Genomic DNA, 19442 nt, shown 5'->3' on the forward strand with positions numbered 1-19442 from the left:
GGTGAGCATGTTGTGTGATTGCATCATATGTGCCAAATCTATACTCAGATTTATATTTTTCTAAATTCAACAACAAATCAATGTAGCCAACTGCAACATCATCACTCAACTCATAGCTCAAAGGATCCAAAAATGTTTCCTGAGGTTCCATTGTAAGTATGATCTATATCAACTAGAATACATATATCATCCTTGAATATATCCACAATTGTTGGTGAAATCCTAAATCTCTATTTCATCTCATTTTGAAATGTTTTCATTATTAGGTTTGCATTGTCTAGTATGTTGTCTGCAGCGTGCCTTCTACATACCTCTGTAATCTTTTCCATAGTGCATCTGTCACTACTCATTATATGTGATTTATCAAAGTTTGGAATCTAAACACATCATTCTTTGTCCTCTTAATCTTTTCGAGGGTTTCCAAGAGTTACATTCTTAGTATTTTGCTCAAATTAACTTTCTCTTTCTCAATGCATATCTTATAAGCTACATAAATAAATCTTGTTGAAAGTTCATATATCTTAGAACTTGCACAAACTAAATAAGAAATAATTTTGCTAAAAAATCTCACATCATCCTACTTGATGGAGCTAATCACCATAGTCTTTCCATTATACACTAGTTTAGTATAACATTCAACTTTCTTCTTGACCATTTTCTCACCTATAGGTACACTCCTTGTTTACTAAGACTAGTTACCTCATGAATAAGATCGGTAGAAATATCAACTACATTTTCTTGCATCCATAATTTACCATCATGTATCTTACTCAATATGATTTGAGTCCATTCATCTGTATCTAGCTCATGATAGAAATGATACTTATAGAAATCTAATTCCCTTAATTGTTCAAATCCAAGCTTCATAGTCATCTCATGGTTAAAGACTAATTCCATATCTTTTTTCATATATTCACTACCAATTGATTCAAATTTGCAATTCAAATAACTTTCTACATCTTCAAGGTAAACTACATTATTCAGAGTGATAGACAACATAGAGTTAGGCTTTCCATTAGTAGCTTTTATAGAAACTACCTTAAACTTAGGTCTATCCTCATTCTCAACACTGTAAACAACTGACATATCCATGATCTTTATCAAATAATATCTTTTACCAAACAAATTTGCAGAAAAATGATAAAGTACCTATTTCCAAAAATAGGGTTTGCTACAAAATCGCTTTGACAAGTCACTTTTGAATGCCCTTCACTTCAAATACATTCACAATGAAGTAAAATTCAATTATGTACTCCATTTATTCATCAGCTTGAAACAACATTAATTGCATACTTCACAAATATGAAAAAGTTTTTATTTGCATTCTACAATCAGATAATTGCTCAAACTCATCAGTTTGATCTTTAGATGCCACCCAAGGTTTATTATAGCCTCCTTCCATCATGATAAACATCCTCAAGAGTTTGCATCATGAAATTGTCTGCACAAATATACTTTTCATCTTCTACTATAGAATTAATCTTTACTGCAATACCAGTAACTCTAAATTTCATCATAACTTGTTTAGATGAGCTCCAAATCACAAGTGAGCTTAGGTACCATCTAAACATAAATAAATACAACTTTCTCAATTTTTCTACCTCTAATTCAATTTGTGAATGAAGTTCTCAAATTCTAGTGTTGTGAACAAGCTTAATTTAACTTAATTGAATCAAACTCAACAACTACCTTTGATCTTCCTGTCTCTTCATCATCTAACTTTTCTTTTGAGATATATATTCCTTTCACAAATGCTTCATTAAGCTCTTCTCAAATTTCAATCACACTGTTTCTTTGTTCTTCATTGTTAGTTCCAAAGTTCCTTTCATGGTTCCTTTTAGCATTCCTTCTATTCCCAAAGTTTCTTCCATTTTTTCTTCCATCTTCAAAGTTTATATCCATTCTACAGTACTTCACTGTGTATTTGAAGTTATTGCATAACTGACATACAGGTGCTCTATGTACACTTGATTTGTGTCACACTCTAAACCCTTCTATCCAAATGATTTCATGAGTTCAAAATACTTGGATGCTGGCTTAGAGCTCCCTATCCATAGAGTGCAAGATGGTATGATTCAAGTATCTCAAGAATGCAAGTGTCTACAATGAGAACTCTCAAAAAATGTAATGCAAATGGAGACTAAACTAGAATGAATATGCAAAATGCAACTATGTTAACAAGAATGAAAGTATGATGATCCATACTAGTTATGCTATGTGATCTTAGATTATTGCAAAAAGAACTAAACTACCATGCAAGATGCTTCTAAACTAGTATGCAATGGTGATGAGAGAATGAGACAAGGAATGAGAAGTTCTCCACAAAGCTCCAAGGAAACCTATTAGAAAACCTACAACGTAACAATATTCAAATGATGATGGACTCTTTGAGGAGGAAAGATCTCTCCCTTTTAAAGTCATACAGATGGTAGAGATCAAGATGAAGTTGGTGGATGATCAATGGTGAAATTCAAAAAGAGGAGTGATCCATGTGTACACACAAGTCAACCAATAGAATATAAGTTGACTTGTCATCTAAGACAAAAGTCACAAAGCCTTTTTTTTTTAATATGAAAATTAGAAAAGGACTTTATTTATGCACTTTAGGTGGGTTAGAAGAATGGGGTCTTTTATTTAATTAAAAGGGGACATGTTCTTTTAATGAAATAATGAACTTAGGATAGCATAGTCAAACTATAGGTTGTAATCAAATTAATTGATTATTAGTAATTTGGTCTAGGTAAATGATTAATTAAATTAGCCAAAATTTTGAGAAGGAGGCTATAGTCTAGTTGACCATTTCTAGGTGATTAAATTTGAACCTCTTTGACTAATGCATGATTGATCTGGGAACACATTATTTCAAAGAAAATAGAAACCAAGTAGGTAGCAATAGATATAGATATTTGATTTCAAAGAATGAAATTTAGATAGAGATTACAAATCCTAAATGTATAGCCTAATAGTGATAGTACTAAACACTTAGGAAATAGACAGTGTCAGAATTCAAGAAGAATGCTAACACCTAGTAAAGCAGATATATTAAGAGAAAGTGAAAAGATCAAACAAATGCTCCTAAGAAATAGATAGTTGTAGCAAATGATGATAGAGTATTTATGACCCCTCAGGATCAAAATCAAAATGAGATAAGGGGATGCAAAAATGAGAAAGATATGAGCAAATCAAGATATAGAAATGTCCAAGTTGACAAATAGATGATTAGAACAAAAGAGTGACTATTAAGGAATGACAGAATGTCTTAGTTTGACTAGAGTTGACCACACAGGATATAGCATACAAATTAGATCTAATCAAGTAGAAAAGATGATGTTAGATATAGAAAGGCGAATTTGAGTAGATATGAAGTGAAGTGATGGAGATGTGAAGAAATGAAGATTCCCCAGTGATGATTCAAAGATTAGATCAAAGAAGATCAACTAACTACTCAGAAGAAGGTGAAATTTTTAAAATATAATTTTGACTATCAAGATGAAGTTGGATTTCAATTTTGATCTCAAAAATGGATCCAAGATGTCAAAATTAGCTAAGGGTAAAAAGGTTATATAGATGTGATGATAGGATAGCAAAGAGACAAAGCAGAAGATCAAGAAGATGAAAAGACATAATCAAGAGGATAGCAATAAAGATATGAAAGCAGTTAGCTTATATGTCCATGAAAAGATGAAGAGAGAGATCTCCCCATATGCATGAATGCAAGACTAAGCTAGGAAATGAACCTAAAAATGAAAACTAATATGCAAAGTGGTTTACCAGAAAGAAATGCATAACATTTAGACTATTATTTCATCATTGAGCATTTATTAGGGACATCATGAGATCATACAACCATAAATTGTATAACTATGAGAATATGAATATGATCAGTATTAGATAGGTATGTGGAAATCCAATTTAAGCATCAAAGACATGTAAGTCAAGATAACTACGTGATTAGATTCCCTAAGTTTAGTTTAGCAAGATTACACCTATATCAAGGCATAAGTGCTAGGATAACCCTTGAGTGCAGTCTTGAGAAAATAGTCAAGGATGATACGTTTTTAAGTCAAAGTGTCAAATAGGGCAAGCCTAAATTCTCAAAAATGCCTTAGATAAACAAAGTATACCCACAAGAAGAAAACATGCCCCATGCTCCCAGTCTTCTAGTCGATGACATCCTTGAAAGACTATTAGGGAGGGAACATATAGTAAAGAAATCATCATAAAAAATACACAAAGAAAATAAAGATTAGCATTACATAGTCATTTAAATTTTTAAGTGTATGTGTGTAATTCACTTGGCCACTTCTTCAAGACTTGATTCTGATAGTGAGAAATATCACAACATTGGAGTCCATAGGTAAAAGTGTTGAGAAACACTTAATTTTTAGTTGGGGGGGTAGTGTTGAGAAACATTGTTTTGTGAGTTGCCAAAGAAACCCTAATGCATAAGGAAATGTCAATTAAGCTGAGTATTTGTGCCCCCGAGATGAGGACAAGGAACAATCCCAAGCTAGGAAATGTGTAGTGAAATGGGTGGTTGAGACTAATAGACATAGGTGCAAGGGTCTCAAGCAATGCCTATTTCCAAGTTTTCACCACTTGGCAAATTTTTTCAGGACCTTTTTTTTTAATTGTATTTTTTATTTTTTTGGTGATGCATCAAAGCGCGTGTTGCTAGGTTTTCACTAAGATGATCATTTTTTAAGGACATTTTCTACTTTTTAGGATTTTTTCAGGATCATAGATATGTACAAGCTAGCTAAGTAGTGAGCCTCTAAGCATAGAACTTCTTCAAATGTAGGACATTGATAGGCTCTACAAGTTCTTTGCCTTAAGGACTAGATAGTTGATAAGCACCAGACCCAAATACTATTGTGATAATGTATGGGCCTAACCAGTTAAGTTCAAACTTTCCCTTCTACTCTCTATGTTGTTGATTTTTAGGATTCTCTCTAAGCACAAGTTCACTAACCTAAAACTCACATGGGTGAAATTTCTTGTTATACTAAGTAGACATGTACTTTTGATAAGCATGCATGTGATCAAAAGCAACCTTATGGCATTCATCAAGACTGTCTAGTTCTTGTGATTGCATAGCTCTATGGTCTTCATCAGTTATCAACCCATGCAAGGAGACTCACAAGGAGGGGATCTTGACTTCTAATGGGAGGACAGCCTCCGAGCCATAGACTAGAGAAAAGGGTGTGGCCCCTATAGGAGTATGAATGGTAGTTATGTAGGCCCTAAGCATCAGATTTATCTATAGATACCAATCTTTCCCATACTTATGGACTATGCGGTGTAAGATTTTAAGAAATGTTTTGTTAGAGGCCTCAACTTGGTCATTCCCTTGAGGATAGTAAATAGAGGACCAATGTTATTTTATTCAAAATTTCTTGCATAGGTGTTTGAGGTCCTTATTCTTGAATTTTCCTCCACTATCAGTAACAATGGAGGATGGGATACCATAATGACAAATGATGTGATTTAGTATAAATACAGCAACATGTTTTCCTATCATAGCAGATAGTGGAATAGCTTCAACCCATTTGGTGAAACATTCAATTGTTGTAATGATGAACTTGTGGCTACTAGGTGAACTTGGGTGAATTTTTCCTACCAAGTCAAAGGCTCATTGTCAAAATGGCCAATATGTCACAGAAGGAATCAACTCATGTCCAGAAGCATGAATTAAGTTGCTATGCAGCTGATATTTTTTACAAGACTTGGCATAACAAACAACATTAGCTTGCATGGTAGGCCAGTAATAACCCATCCTAAGAAATTTTTGAACAAGTGCAAGGCCATTAGAATGCACCCCAAAATGCCATCTTGGACTTCGTTGAGTGCCTTTTTAGACTCTTCTAGCTCTAAACACCTAAGCAACATTTCGTCTAGACTCTTCCTATATAAGTCACCAGAGACCAAAGTGTAATGTGAAGTATTGCGAAGGAGTTGGTGTTTTTGGTTGTGTGTGAGGATTTTAGGAATAACCTGATCATGCAAGTAAGAGAAGATAGCCACATAGCGAGAAGAATCATGACCTACAATAGTGTAGATCACTTGGTTATCTAAGGAATCATAGGAAAGATGACATAGTTCTTCCACCAAGAACCCAAATCATGATTCATGTTCTTGTTGTTGTTCAGGATAGATGCTAGGGTGGCCATAGCATCAACAACCTTGTTTTTTACTCTAGGAATTTGTTGGAATGTCACAAAAGTGAAATAGTTCCTTAAAGCATCTATCAACTTCATGTAAGGGATCAACTTGTCATCCTTTGTTTGATATTCATTATTTACTTGATTTATAACAAGTTGAGAATTGCCATAGATGTGTAATTCAATTATTCTCCATTCAAGAGCCATTTTGATCCCATTTGTGAGTGCTTCATATTCTGCAATATTGTTTGTAAAAGGGAATAAGAGTTTGCAAGATTTTGGGGTCATATATCCATGAGGGGAAACAAACAAGACACCTCCTCCAGCTCCATTTTGTGTATGACAACTGTCAAAAATCATTTTCCAAGTTCTCTCAATGATGTACATAATTGAGGCATCTAGAAATTCAATTTGCATGGGTGTTATATCCTCTAGTGGAAAATCAACCAATTGGTCAACTATGACCTACCCCTTGGTGGCTTTACATTCGGCATACTAAATATCAAATTTTGAAAGGATCATCAGTCATTTAGCTAGGTGACTAGCAAGCGTAGCTTTGCTCAACAAATATTTCAAGGGATCAATTTTTAGCAATTAGGTGAATTGTATGTGCCAACATGTAATGTTAGATTTTTTGAGAAGAAAAGACCATTGCAAGACATGGTTTCTCTATACTAGTGTAGTTCATTTCATAAGCAACCAAAGTTTGACTGATATAATAAATAGCCCTTTCTTTACCTATTTCATCACTTTGGGCTAGTAGTGCTTGTAGAGAAGAAGTTGTAGCTGAGATATACAAGATCAAAAGTTTTCCCAGAATGGTTGGCATCAAAATTGGACGTTTGGCCAAGTATCCTTTCATTTGATCTATACTTTGTTGACAGTCATTGTTCTAGATATGAGTAGATCCTTTGTGCAAATTCTTGTTAAAATCTTGAGCTTTATTAGGTAATTGAGAAATGAATCTTCTTATGGATTGTAGACATCCTTGTAGACTTCTAAGTTGACTAATATTTCTTGGAGGAGACATTTCCATGATAGCCTGGACCTTTTCAGGGTCAACCTCAATACCTTTTTTTGAGATGATGTAGCCTAGCTATTTTCTAGAAGTGACATGAAAGGTACACTTTTTGGGGTTCAGCCTAAGTTGAAATCATTCCATACGGTCCAATATCATACTAAGATCTTTGAGATGAGTGTCTCATTTTCTAGATTTTTCTAGTATGTCACCAACATATTCTTCCATATTTTTATGCATCATATCGTGGAAGATGGTGGTCATTGCTCTTTGATAAGTAGCACCAACATTTCTAAGCCCAAAAGGCATAACGTTCTAGCAGAAAATACCCCATGCACATGTAAAGGTTGTCTTCTCTTGATCAACTGGAGCTATCTTAATTTGATTATACCTAGAAAACCCATCCATGAGAGAATACATTTCATAACTCGTAGTCATGTCCACTATCATATCGATGTTTAGTAGCGAAAAGTCATCCTGGGGCATGCTTTTTTAAGGTCTCTGAAGTTAGTACAAACTCAAATAGATTTATCATGTTTAGAGACAACTACAATGTTGGAAATCCATTCTGCATAGTCAATAGCTCTAATAAAGTTTGCACTCAAGAGTTTTTCCAACTCTGCTTTGACCAACAAGGCTACATGTAAATGCATTTTTCTTTTTTTTCTTTTTTAACTAGCTTGATATATGGAGTGATGGACAAATGATGCATGAAAAGATATGTGTCAAGCCCTGGCATATATGAGTATGCCCATGTGAAATTGATCTTCTTTTCTTGAAAGAATTTGGCAAAATGTACTTTCTCCTCAATTGACAATGATTGACCTACATGAATAATTTTAGGAGATTCCTTTGTCCCCAATTTGATAGGTTGTGTAGGTTCAATGAGAGCCAAAGATCTATCCTAAAAATGGCTTGTAAAATTACCAAGTACCTCATCCACAAGTGCCTCATGAAGGTTTTCACCATTAGATACATCTTTGTTTTTACTATTTTTAGGTTCAGATACTACCACGTGGTTTTCACCATTTGATTGTTTATTTTTTCTTTCAATTTTATGACTAAGTTGATAAATGATTCTGCCATGTTAATTGTAGGTTTTCTGGTGGAAGAAGTGATGGGTTCAATGGCATTTAGGTAATAAGTGATCTCATAGTCATTTTGAAAATATTATATTTTAGGTCTTTGATTTTGAAGGGACCAATCTATGAGATTGAGGTGGATCAATGAGAGTGGGGTGGAAGCTTCAAGGTTGTTAACATGAAAAGAGTCATCTCTGGTGACATGCGAAGTTGAACCTATAATGAATGTTGCAAAGGAGTCCAGATTAGGAATAGACCTAGAGGGACTAGCACAATCCACTAAAGCATGTTGTGAGCCAAACTCCTCTAACCCTATACTAGACTCATCTACAACATTTGGTTGGGTTACATAGGTCTGCATAACATCCACTCCTAATTCACAAGATGCATCTAATAAGCTTTCCAATTCATACTTGTAAGAGTTTTTACTCTGATCTCTAGCAATTAGACGAGCAATATTATGTCTAGTCTGGCCTCTATTCATGTATTTATGGTTAGACTCATCTAGTTCTATTTGTTGAGAAGTGGAAGCTTCAACATCATTATTGGTGATTAGAGCTTCTTCTCCCCAAAGGAGATAATTCATAAGCATGAAGTCCTCCTCTTGTGAAGTGGCAGCATCAAAGGGAGGATCATCATTTTATAAGTCGCTAGACATGGGTGTACTTCTATTAAATGTTGGTATATCATCCTCTAACCCAAAACCTAGGCCAATGGTATCTCGAGTATCATGACCTTGAGTATAAAATTAAGGTTCAACAAGAGCTTTTTTATTACTAGATAAGGACCCATGGCCCTAATAGCCCTTGTTTACAAGCATTTTATAGCCTTTACCATAACATTTAGGAGAAACTAGAGTAGTGACTATGACTTCCTCCTCATCTTCCTCTTCCCTATAATTCCAATCTTTAATATATTGTTCTTCGTTCTCTACTTCTAGGGGAACTGAGGACTACACAAAAGTGCCAAAAAGAGTCATGGCAAAAGTAGAAGGCTTCTTTTTGGTAGATGGTTTCTCATAAGACCAAGGGGAAATAGGCAAAGCAGCAATAGAGTCTAGAGTGTATTCACCCATACCAAGGCTCATCATTTTCAATTTCTATTCAAACTCTATAAAGGACAGCGTCTACTCATGAAAAGAGCAATTATGTGGAACTAGTGTTTTAATAGTAGATAATGTGTTGATAGACATTGAATTATTGTCGAGGATAACTATTTTAGTACCATTAAAAGGGAACTTGATGCACTGATGGTACGTAGAAGGTACTACTTGCATGTCATGAATCCATGCTCATCCCAATAATAAATTGTATGCAAGTACTATGTCTAGGACATGGAAAACAATATTCTTCTCAACTAGACCAACTCTGATTGGAAGCACAATTAGACCCTTAGAAGGCCTTTCAACCTAATCATAGGCTTTTATAGTGATCTTCCATCTAGGCTCAATGGCAAATTTAGACATGCCCAACTATTGGATCACATTGAATGAAATGATGTTTATCCCTGCACCATTGTCTATCAAGACTCAACAAATGCAAGAGTGGAAGATTTGGACTTTGAAATGGAGAGAAAGGTTGTGGGGATGACTAAGAGCTCAGTCATCTTCTTCAGAAAAGTAAGATAGTGAGGTAAAGAGATATGGTTCACCATGGCTTGGAATCTTTCTGCATCAATATATGTGGGAACGTTGGTAGAGCATAAAGCTTTTTTTAGGATATCCCTGTGCAAAGGGGATAATTCTAACAACTAAAAAATGGACAGCATTAAGGGGTACACTCTGTGAAGGGGAAGATCTAGCTACTCAAAGTACCACCTTAGGTCTAGTATCATTATGGTGTTGAGGAACATTACACATTTTTAGGATAACTTTGGGTTGTGCATCCTCAAGTTGATTGTTATCTTTATAATTTTCCATGCATAAATATTCAATAGGCTCAATCATGCCTATAATATTGTTTGTGTCAGCATAAGCATAGCTAATCTTGGCATCATGATTTTTTTTAGCAGCTTTGGAGGTTTCACATTTTTCATATTTTGGCAAGGGTTGTTTAAAGGCTTTATGGTCAGCATTTTTAATGAGGCCATCTATGACAACTTTACCATCCTCAATGAGGTCTTGAATTATGTCTTTGAGCCTTAAATAGTTTTCATTGTTTTCAACCTTACTTTGGTGATAATTGCAAATATGATCCTCTCTCCACCATGAGGGTTTGATGAGTGGGTCATAGGGTCAGGAATTATCTAGTAAAATAACCATCTTGTTTCCAATTAAGGTTTTTAAAACCACTTTGTAAAGCTCAACCATTGGTGTATAAATATGTCACTTTTTGGTAAACTTAGAGCTCTTGTCAAATGTTTGTGGTTTGGAACCTTCTTGTTTCTTTGTAGCATAGATGGCATTAAAAAGGTTAAACATAGGCTCTTTGGTCTTAAAAGTTTCCACTACTCCATCATTGACCACATACTTGTTTTTATTCCAAGGTTTGCCTTTATCTTTACCATTTCTATTGTTATTTTTGTCTTTGTTTATAACAATGTCACACTTTTTGATAGCAACATCATCAATGCAATAGGCACTCTCAACCATGGTGTTGAAGGATGTGAATAACTATTTTTTTAGATCAAAGAATAACTTAGGTACAAGCGTATTGACAAAAATGTCAATTTTTTCAGCCTCAGGAACTTGCCGAGGGTACCAAGAGTATAAGGATCTCCATTGTTGAAGGTATATTGCATAAGGTTCTCTCAATTTTCATTTGATGTTGCATAAGTCCAACATAGTCATAAGATGTTGAATTTTGTAAGAGTATTGTTGGATAAAGCATTGTGCAAGCTCATCAAATGTTTTAAGAGGGGGACTCAATTTTGTGAACCATTCCATGGCTTGCCCTCTTAGACTTCTAGAAAGGTGTCTTCATGCATAAAGTCCATGCTAATAACATAAAAATGCCTCACATGATCATGAGGATCACCATTTCCATTGTATTTTTCATACTTAGGAACCTCTATATCCTTAGGAAATGGCAGCATGTATAGACTCATATCAAATGGAAGAGTGCATATTGATTCAACAAATAAAGTTTTAGGTGGCTCTTTTTAAGTTTGAAATTGTGCAAATTGTTTCCTCAGTTCTTGTATTTCTTCCCATAAGATTTTAGCCTTAGTGGGCTCTCATTTGTGGATTATGCATTCAACATCAAAACCTTGAGGGAGTTTCCATCCCCTTGCTGCCATGTATCAGAAGTATTGGTCTTTTTTTCCCTCTAAGGCTCTAAGCATCAATTTTTGAGCAAAACCATCTTGTTGAAATTTTATAACATCTTCACTAGTTACTTCTTCATCACTTTCATGATGGGACTATCTATGTGGTCAAGAACATGCACCTGCAGTGACTCTAGGAGTTCTTGGAGGCATTTTGTTGCCATCATTGCCATCGTTGCCCTCAAAAGGATTTCTAGAACGGGTTTCTTTATTCCCCTCATGGTGTGCATGATTGTTAGTTTCATCTCATTGATTTTCTCTTTCCCTAGTATATATTGCTTCCAAGATACTTTTATTTTCACATGCTTGCTCTTCTAAATGATGTCAGACCTCACAGGGGTGCACCATAATGATCAAACTATTTTCACCCTTGGGTGTTTCAAAGGGTGTACCAAGTGGGTTCTCAAAGCTATAAAGTACCAAGTGGGTTCTCAAAGTTGTAAATTAGATTATGTCAAATGTTAGTTGTTTGTGCTTGAGTACATTTGGGATCTTCCACACAAGGTACTTTGCAACGATGTCTAGGTGGTATCTCCAATTGCTTGAAAACAAAAGGGGTATAGTTACAATTGCCAACTTGATGTCTAGTTGTGACTGACATGCAAAGATTCATCTTTTCTTAATAGGACAAGAAAAGTATATCAGATTTGAAGCTCTTATAATCAAGATTAGTCACTTGTCAAATTATAATAGATGGCTTGTCAAATAGTTCTCAAGAACTTATCGCACTGGTGACATGGGCCGAGCGAGCAAGAAAGAAGCTCAATAGAAAATAGCTAAAATTGAATGGTAACTAGATTTTGACAAGTGATTCATCAATGACATTTCAAAACATACATCTGATGGACTAAACCCATCTTTTCAACTTAGGACAACTTCCTAACACATGCATGTGCAACCAAGACTAGGAAAGATGGAAGTGACAAGACCTTAGATTAGAAAACCAGAACACAAACCCTATTTTGGAAATAAATATTCTCAAGTGATAGTAGGATAGCATAATATGTCATATGACATAGTTTAGAGCATTGGTGTGATACTTTTCTTTTGGGAAATAATTCGCACAAGGTGAGATGATAAATTTTAGTACCTTAAGACGATAAACTTTACAACTAAATGACAACACAATTTTGAAAAAAAACTTGTCGCGAGATATTTCTCCAAAGAACAGGTGTAAAAGTGCAAATTTTTGTGCAAAGAACCAATTTTTGACTCCAAAATTTTATATTTCAGTTTTTCAATCAAGTGATTTTTAGATCAAATAGTGTAAGTTTCTAGTTTCTATTGATTATCAGCAAGGTTTGCAAATAGTAGGTGTTTTAACATGTCTCAAACAATTGAACAAGGGTTACCTTGTCAACATGCATTTGTGATATCAAGAATAGTTTTCCTACCAATGTTATCGAGATGTTTGATTTGCAAGAACATTAACACTAGTCAAAACATTCAAAAATAATAGCCAAGCAATATACCTTAATGTCATGGTTCATTACTCAACAACTTGGCCCACACTTGATGCTCCTTCACCTCACACCAAGTGGTTGCCCATAAGAGATATTGGCTTTATCATGGAAGTTCCATAAGAACAACTAAGAAAACACATATGGTGAGTGTAAAATCTTGAGATGATCCAGGTAATCCACTAGGATTGATCCTTGTACCAAGAAGTTGAGTGGCTAAAAAGGGTAGTTACTAACTTAGGGTGTTTAGAAAGGGCTTTTGTTTGTAATGTTCCTCTTATACCCAATTAAAGGACACCCCACCTTGCATTGGGTAACAGACCTTGCAGTCACGAGAGCACCTTAAGCGTTCTTTCCTAGTGATCTCCCTATGGTTGAAATCTCATAAGTGATCACACTAAGCAAAGATAAACACTACGTCTACAAAAGTTTTGTGTCCTTGGTAGCCTTGATTTTATAGTGGGTTGGAAGAGCTAGGTAATTTTCTTGTCCCCACTTGGGTTATTCCTCTCAAGTTTTTTGAGAGCAAGCCCTCTAAAGGATTTTAACTACCACAAAATGGATCCACTCTCAAGGGTCAAAATTTCTAATTCACCACAAGGGTGAAGAGCATACTCTCCTATCTTGATTGCTTCCCCCAAACATGCCAAGAAGCTTCAATTATCCACTTTCTTTCAAAATCCAAAGTTAAGTCAAGATTTTTGATTCACCACAAGGGTGAAGAGCATACTCTCCTTTCACCAAGGAATCCTAATTGCAAGTTTAATGTGTCTACAAAAAGAAAAAAACTAGTATATGCCACACATGAAATAAAAAAGCAATCACTTTTTTGAGTTTTTATGCATTGGGCATGTTAGTCTAAGAATGGTTTTGACACTTGAGTGCCAACACACTTAACCACTTTCTACATTAAAGCTGAGTACACTATGTATGTCGAGCCACAGGTTGTGCTGAGTCAGGAAAGCCATCAAGTGTCGAGTGATCTTCAGGTGTTGAGTAGCCTTCAAGTGCTGAGTGAAGATCAAACACCAAGTATGATACAAGTGTCGAGCAATATTTAGGTGTTGAGTCATAAAAAATGTCGAGCAAGATAGGAACGATACAGGAGCTGAGTTACAGAATGTGTCGAGCATCAGGAAGCAATAAGTGTCGAGTAACTCAAAATTAGCATATGAGTTTGTAACTTCACAAACTCAAATGCAAATCATTTTCATGGCCAACATATGATGAATCTCAAAGGATTTAAGTGATAAGATCAAATCATTTATATTTCCTATGCAATCTACATGCAGCCAATAAGAAAAATGGAGAAGGCGTGCAACCAATGATAGAAGTGCAAGGAATGAGCGAGAATCACAGATTCAATATGGATCGTAGATCCACATGTAGCCCTAAGTCTTTGAATGTCTTTATAAGGAAGAAGAAATCTCATTGAATCATGTAGATGGATGAAGGAGAAAAATGAAAACACTAGTGGAGTTTAGAGTGAAAATTAAAAAGACTTAGAAGAAGAGATCAGCAGTAAAATATCTAGTTAATTAGAACAAAAATAGGGGATACAAATGAATATCAGATCTTATAGGATCAAGGTCAGAAGAAAGCAGATCAAGTGCCTGTATTCAGCAATCAAGGATTGTAAGCTATTAGGTTTATTATACCTAATACTATTTAGCCATTGTATTAGAAAGAAAATCCTATGATGATAGGTTAGCTTAATAGCTATTTTGTAAATCCTTTAAATAGGTGATTAAATCCTTTGATAGGGTAACACTTCATGTAAAGTGTTTGTAAATCCTTTAACCAGGTCACTATTGATACAGTGTAAAGCCTTTAACACGAAAAATCATCAAAAGTGGTCAAACATTATTACTGCAGTGATTTTGTGGGTATCATCCCCACCCCAATTTTACTTTCTTATTCCTAGAGGGTTTTTGGGTTACCAAAATCTAAAAGTGTTAAGTGCTAATGCATATTTTTCTCATGATTGCTTAATGTTTATATGCATGCATGTTCATTTCAAAGATATGTTATTAAGGATTTAAAAATAGGTTAGAAGCTAGTACTTCTTATTCACCACCCCCCCCCCCCCCCCCCCCCCCCCTCTCAGAAGCATTATTTCCAATAAGATATTACAATAGGGTAGCCTTGAAAACAAGTGTTAGTAGCCCTTGTGCATTTGAAGCTTTGACATGCATTCTTTTTAGCAATGAAATGAGAAACTCCCTGCAAAGCAACCAAGGTTAGAATATAACAACCAAGTAAGACATGCAAAAAAAAGTGGTTAGTTTCCTCAAAGATCCAAGTTATCTTCCAACCAAGTGTATGCAAAGAAAGTGCAAGCTAATCACAAATGCTCTCTATTTTACTCTTTGTTTTTGACCTAGTCAACAAGATTGGACTTTATTTCTATGATTTTGGATCCAAAAATAGAAATGAAAAAAAGAGACCCCTACTAAAAACTAGAGAAATTTCCAAAAATGAAATAAATTTTTAAAAATATCTTCGTTTGTGCCCTAGGGACCCATTTTGTCAAAACAGACTAGATTTATCAAATCGAGTTGTTGATCCTTAATATGACCTCAAAATTCAAAACACAAAGAAATTACCCCCTATAGAATTCAAAAAAAATTCTAAAAATGTATTTTTTTCCAAAAAAGTCACTAATTTACAACCATAAATGAATTTTTATGAAAAATAAAGAAAAATTCATAAATAACAAAAAAAAGTCAAAATTATCTCAAAATCTGATTAGGACATCTCGAACAAATATTCAACCTGCAAAATAAATTTCAAAACCAAACTCCAAGTGGTTTAGGAGATATGATCAAATTTTTAAAAACCTAAAGTTTTGGCCTTCAAACCAATATGCATATGGGTTAGCCTTAAAACCAAAGCGAGAACTCTACAAAACCACTTGATTAGATCCAATATGCTACTGTAAAAACTCACAAAAGAGAAATGAAAGCAAATGGAGCTAGAAACTTGATTCAAGCCCCACGATGGGTGCCAAAAATGTATACTTGATTTGTGTCACACTCTAAACCCTTCTATCCAAATGATTCCATGAGTTCAGAATGCTTGGATGTTAGCTTAGAGCTCCCTATCCATGGAGTGGAGAAAAGTATGATTCAATTATGAAGGCTCTCAGTCGAGCCTTAGAGATACACTTCTTGCTAGTAAACCATGCAACGGGAGGTTCTTTGAGACAAGAGAAAGAATGCAAGTGTCTACAATGAGAACTCTCAAAAATGTAATGCAAATGGAGACTAAGCTGGTATGAATATGCAAAAAGAATCTATGTTAACAAGAATGAAAGTATGACGATCCAAACTAGTTATGCTATGTGATCTTAGATTATTGCAAAAAGAACTAAACTGCCATGAAATATGCTTCTAAACTAGTATGCAATGATGATGAGAGAATTAGACAAGGAATGAGAAGTTCTCCACAAAGCTTCAAGGAAACCTATTAGAAAACCTGCAGCATAAAAATATTCAAATGAGGATGGGTCCTTTGAGGGGGAAATCTCTCTCCCTTTTAAAGTTGTACAAATGGTAGAGATCAAGATGAAGATGGTGGATGATCAACGATGGAATTCAAAAAGAAGAGTGATCCATGTGCACACACAAGTCAGCCAATAGAATATAAGTTGACTTGGCATATAAGACAAAAGTCACAAAGCCTTTTCTTTTAATTTGAAAATTAGAAAAAAGACTTTATGTGTGCACTTTAAATGGGTTAGAAGAATGAGGTCTTTTATTTAATTAAAAGGGGACATGTTCTTTTAATCAAATAAAGAACTTAGGATAACATATTCAAACTATAGGTTACAATCAAATTAATTGATTATTAGTAATTTGGTCTAGGTAAATGATTAATTAAATTAGCCAAAATGCTAAGAAGCGGGCCAATAGTCTACATGACCATTTTTAGGAGATTACACTCTACTTCTAAGATTCTTCTAATCATTAGGTGCATGGAAATTTCAAGAAATGTGTCCTAAGTTATTACACTTATAGCACACGATCTATATTCTGTCATCATAAGATCTTCTTTCTCTTGATGTCCTTTCATTAGATCTTCTTCTATATGCAATGTTAGTATTTCTAGACATCCTACTATTTCTTCTATCATTATCATACTTAGGTTTCCTACAATCAATTGCATTATGACCCATACCATGACAATTATGACAATAAAAGTCCTTAACATGATTAAATGACTTATTAGTACAATCTCTTTTCATATGACCTATTTCATTACATAAAAAGCACTTACCTCTAAATTCATACCTGGTTGTCTTAGGAGTCTCCACTTGCTTTGGTTCATCCAAGATTTCAACTTCCTTATTTTTCTCAATTTCTTTAGGTTTCTCAGAAGATTGATTGGATTCAATCTTATCATCAAATTTTTCTTTTTCTTTCGGATCTGATCTAATCTTAGGTTTCTTCACAGATATGTTAATTAGATAACCAAGACAAGTCTTGTCATAAGAAGATCTCTGTATAGACATAGAATCATCAAGTTTTTCTTTGCTAGAATAAAGCTTCTCAAGCTATTTTTTGCATTGTGTCAATTCACCTTTCACAATATTATTGTACTTATGGAGTTCTTCATGATCTTCTTTTAATGTTTCAAACTTAGATGTTTTCTTTGCCAAACTTGCTCTCAGATCTACATTTTTAATCTTCAAATCAGATTCAACTTTTCTAGGATCATTTCTCAAAGTGAACTTCAAATTTGTAATCTTCAACTCATGCTTCAAAATCTTGTACTTAGTCTTCAACTTTGAATTTTCATCATCATTAGTTCTAGATTCAATAGATTTAGGCTTGGATTTCAGATGATCAATCTTTTCCTTCAACTAACCAATGTATATTTTGGAGTCTTCATATCTATCCTTTAGCTTATCTCTTTCTTTAGTAAGGAGATAAATTTGTTCAAGAGCTTTTTCAAGGTTCTTCATCAACTATTCCATATCCATAGGGATCTTCCTTAAGTTGTTAAGCCTCTTCAAAGTAATCTGTGCTCTGATACTAATTGTTAGAAATAGGGATTACTTAGAGGGGGGAGTGAATCAGTAATCTACACACTTTAGTCACCAACTAGATATTATTACTTACTTAAAACCATGCATAATAAAGCAATAAAGTAATGTTGAAAAGTAATAGTAACAATACACAAAGATAACACATGACAACATATTTTTTTAACTAGGGAAACCCTAGCCAAGGGAAAACCCTAATGGGGATGATACCCACTAGATAATATATTGATATATAAGTTCCTTGTTAGAGGATGGACTCTATTAGGATTCAATGAGAAAATTTAGTATAAGAATTCCTTGTTAGGAGACTTTGAATCCTTGTTAGGAGTTGTAGTATAATGTATGCAAGAAGAGCCCACTGCCCAAAAATGCAATTTTAATTACAAGAAGAGCTCAATGCTCAAACAAGTAATTTGTTGTTATTTTCCTTCCTTGTCTAATCTCTAATCTTCAACTCAATCTCAAATCACTAGATAAAACTTCACATTTATTGCTTTCACAAAAATTTGCTCACTTTGCAATCTTACTTCACTTACACAATACACCAAGATTGCACTTGTAATCATACTTCTTATCATGAGAAGTCCTTTGCATAAATACCATGCCTTTACATAAATTACAAATGGGTTGGCTAAGACCACAGTTCAATTTTTTTGATTAGAGTAAACATCTAGGATGTTAGCCCTAATTGGACAAGTAATTATTTTGCAACCAAAATAATCCTTTCCTTCAATTCCACAGTCCTACATCATCAACACATGATTAAATCTATTATATATAGTCCATACAAAATTTTAAGGTTATATATGTCATCACCAACATGTATACTATCTCTAAGTAACTTTTCCATTCATAATATGATGTCTGCAACATGTTATAAACAAAACAATACACTGTTCTGAACCAAATTCTCTACTTAGACAATTTTTTCATTACCAAATACTAAGTATCTTTATTTTTGAGGTTTTTTGTCAACATGTACATCATGCGTTGCCATTAATGACAATAATTACATATCACTATTAGCCAATTTTCAACAAATCGCCCATTTCTTCATTTGCAACTTTCTTACAAAAGTTGCTTGAGAAACTTTTGAGCAGTTTTGCAACTTCTAAAAAAAAATCATTTTTTTTTATTGTTTTAGGAATGTTGGTACTCTTAGATCTATCCTATGACCTTGGTTAGGACCCTTAGGACCCTATAGGAGACCTTGTAACCTAGTTTCTTAATCTTAGCAACTTTTGACCCACTCGACAATATTTTTACCTTATAAGCAACTTTTTCCCTTACAAACAAATTAGGACAAGTTTGGATCCAAAGACCATTAGATATTATTAAACTTGCACAAAGAATTTTAACTAACCCTAAAAAACATCTAAACTAATCATCAACCAAAAAGGGAGCCGATCT

The sequence above is a fragment of the Cupressus sempervirens genome, chromosome 11 (genome assembly GCF_028749045.1).
Source record: "Cupressus sempervirens isolate cs-2001-9-10 chromosome 11, ASM2874904v1, whole genome shotgun sequence".
Lineage (NCBI taxonomy): Eukaryota > Viridiplantae > Streptophyta > Pinopsida > Cupressales > Cupressaceae > Cupressus > Cupressus sempervirens.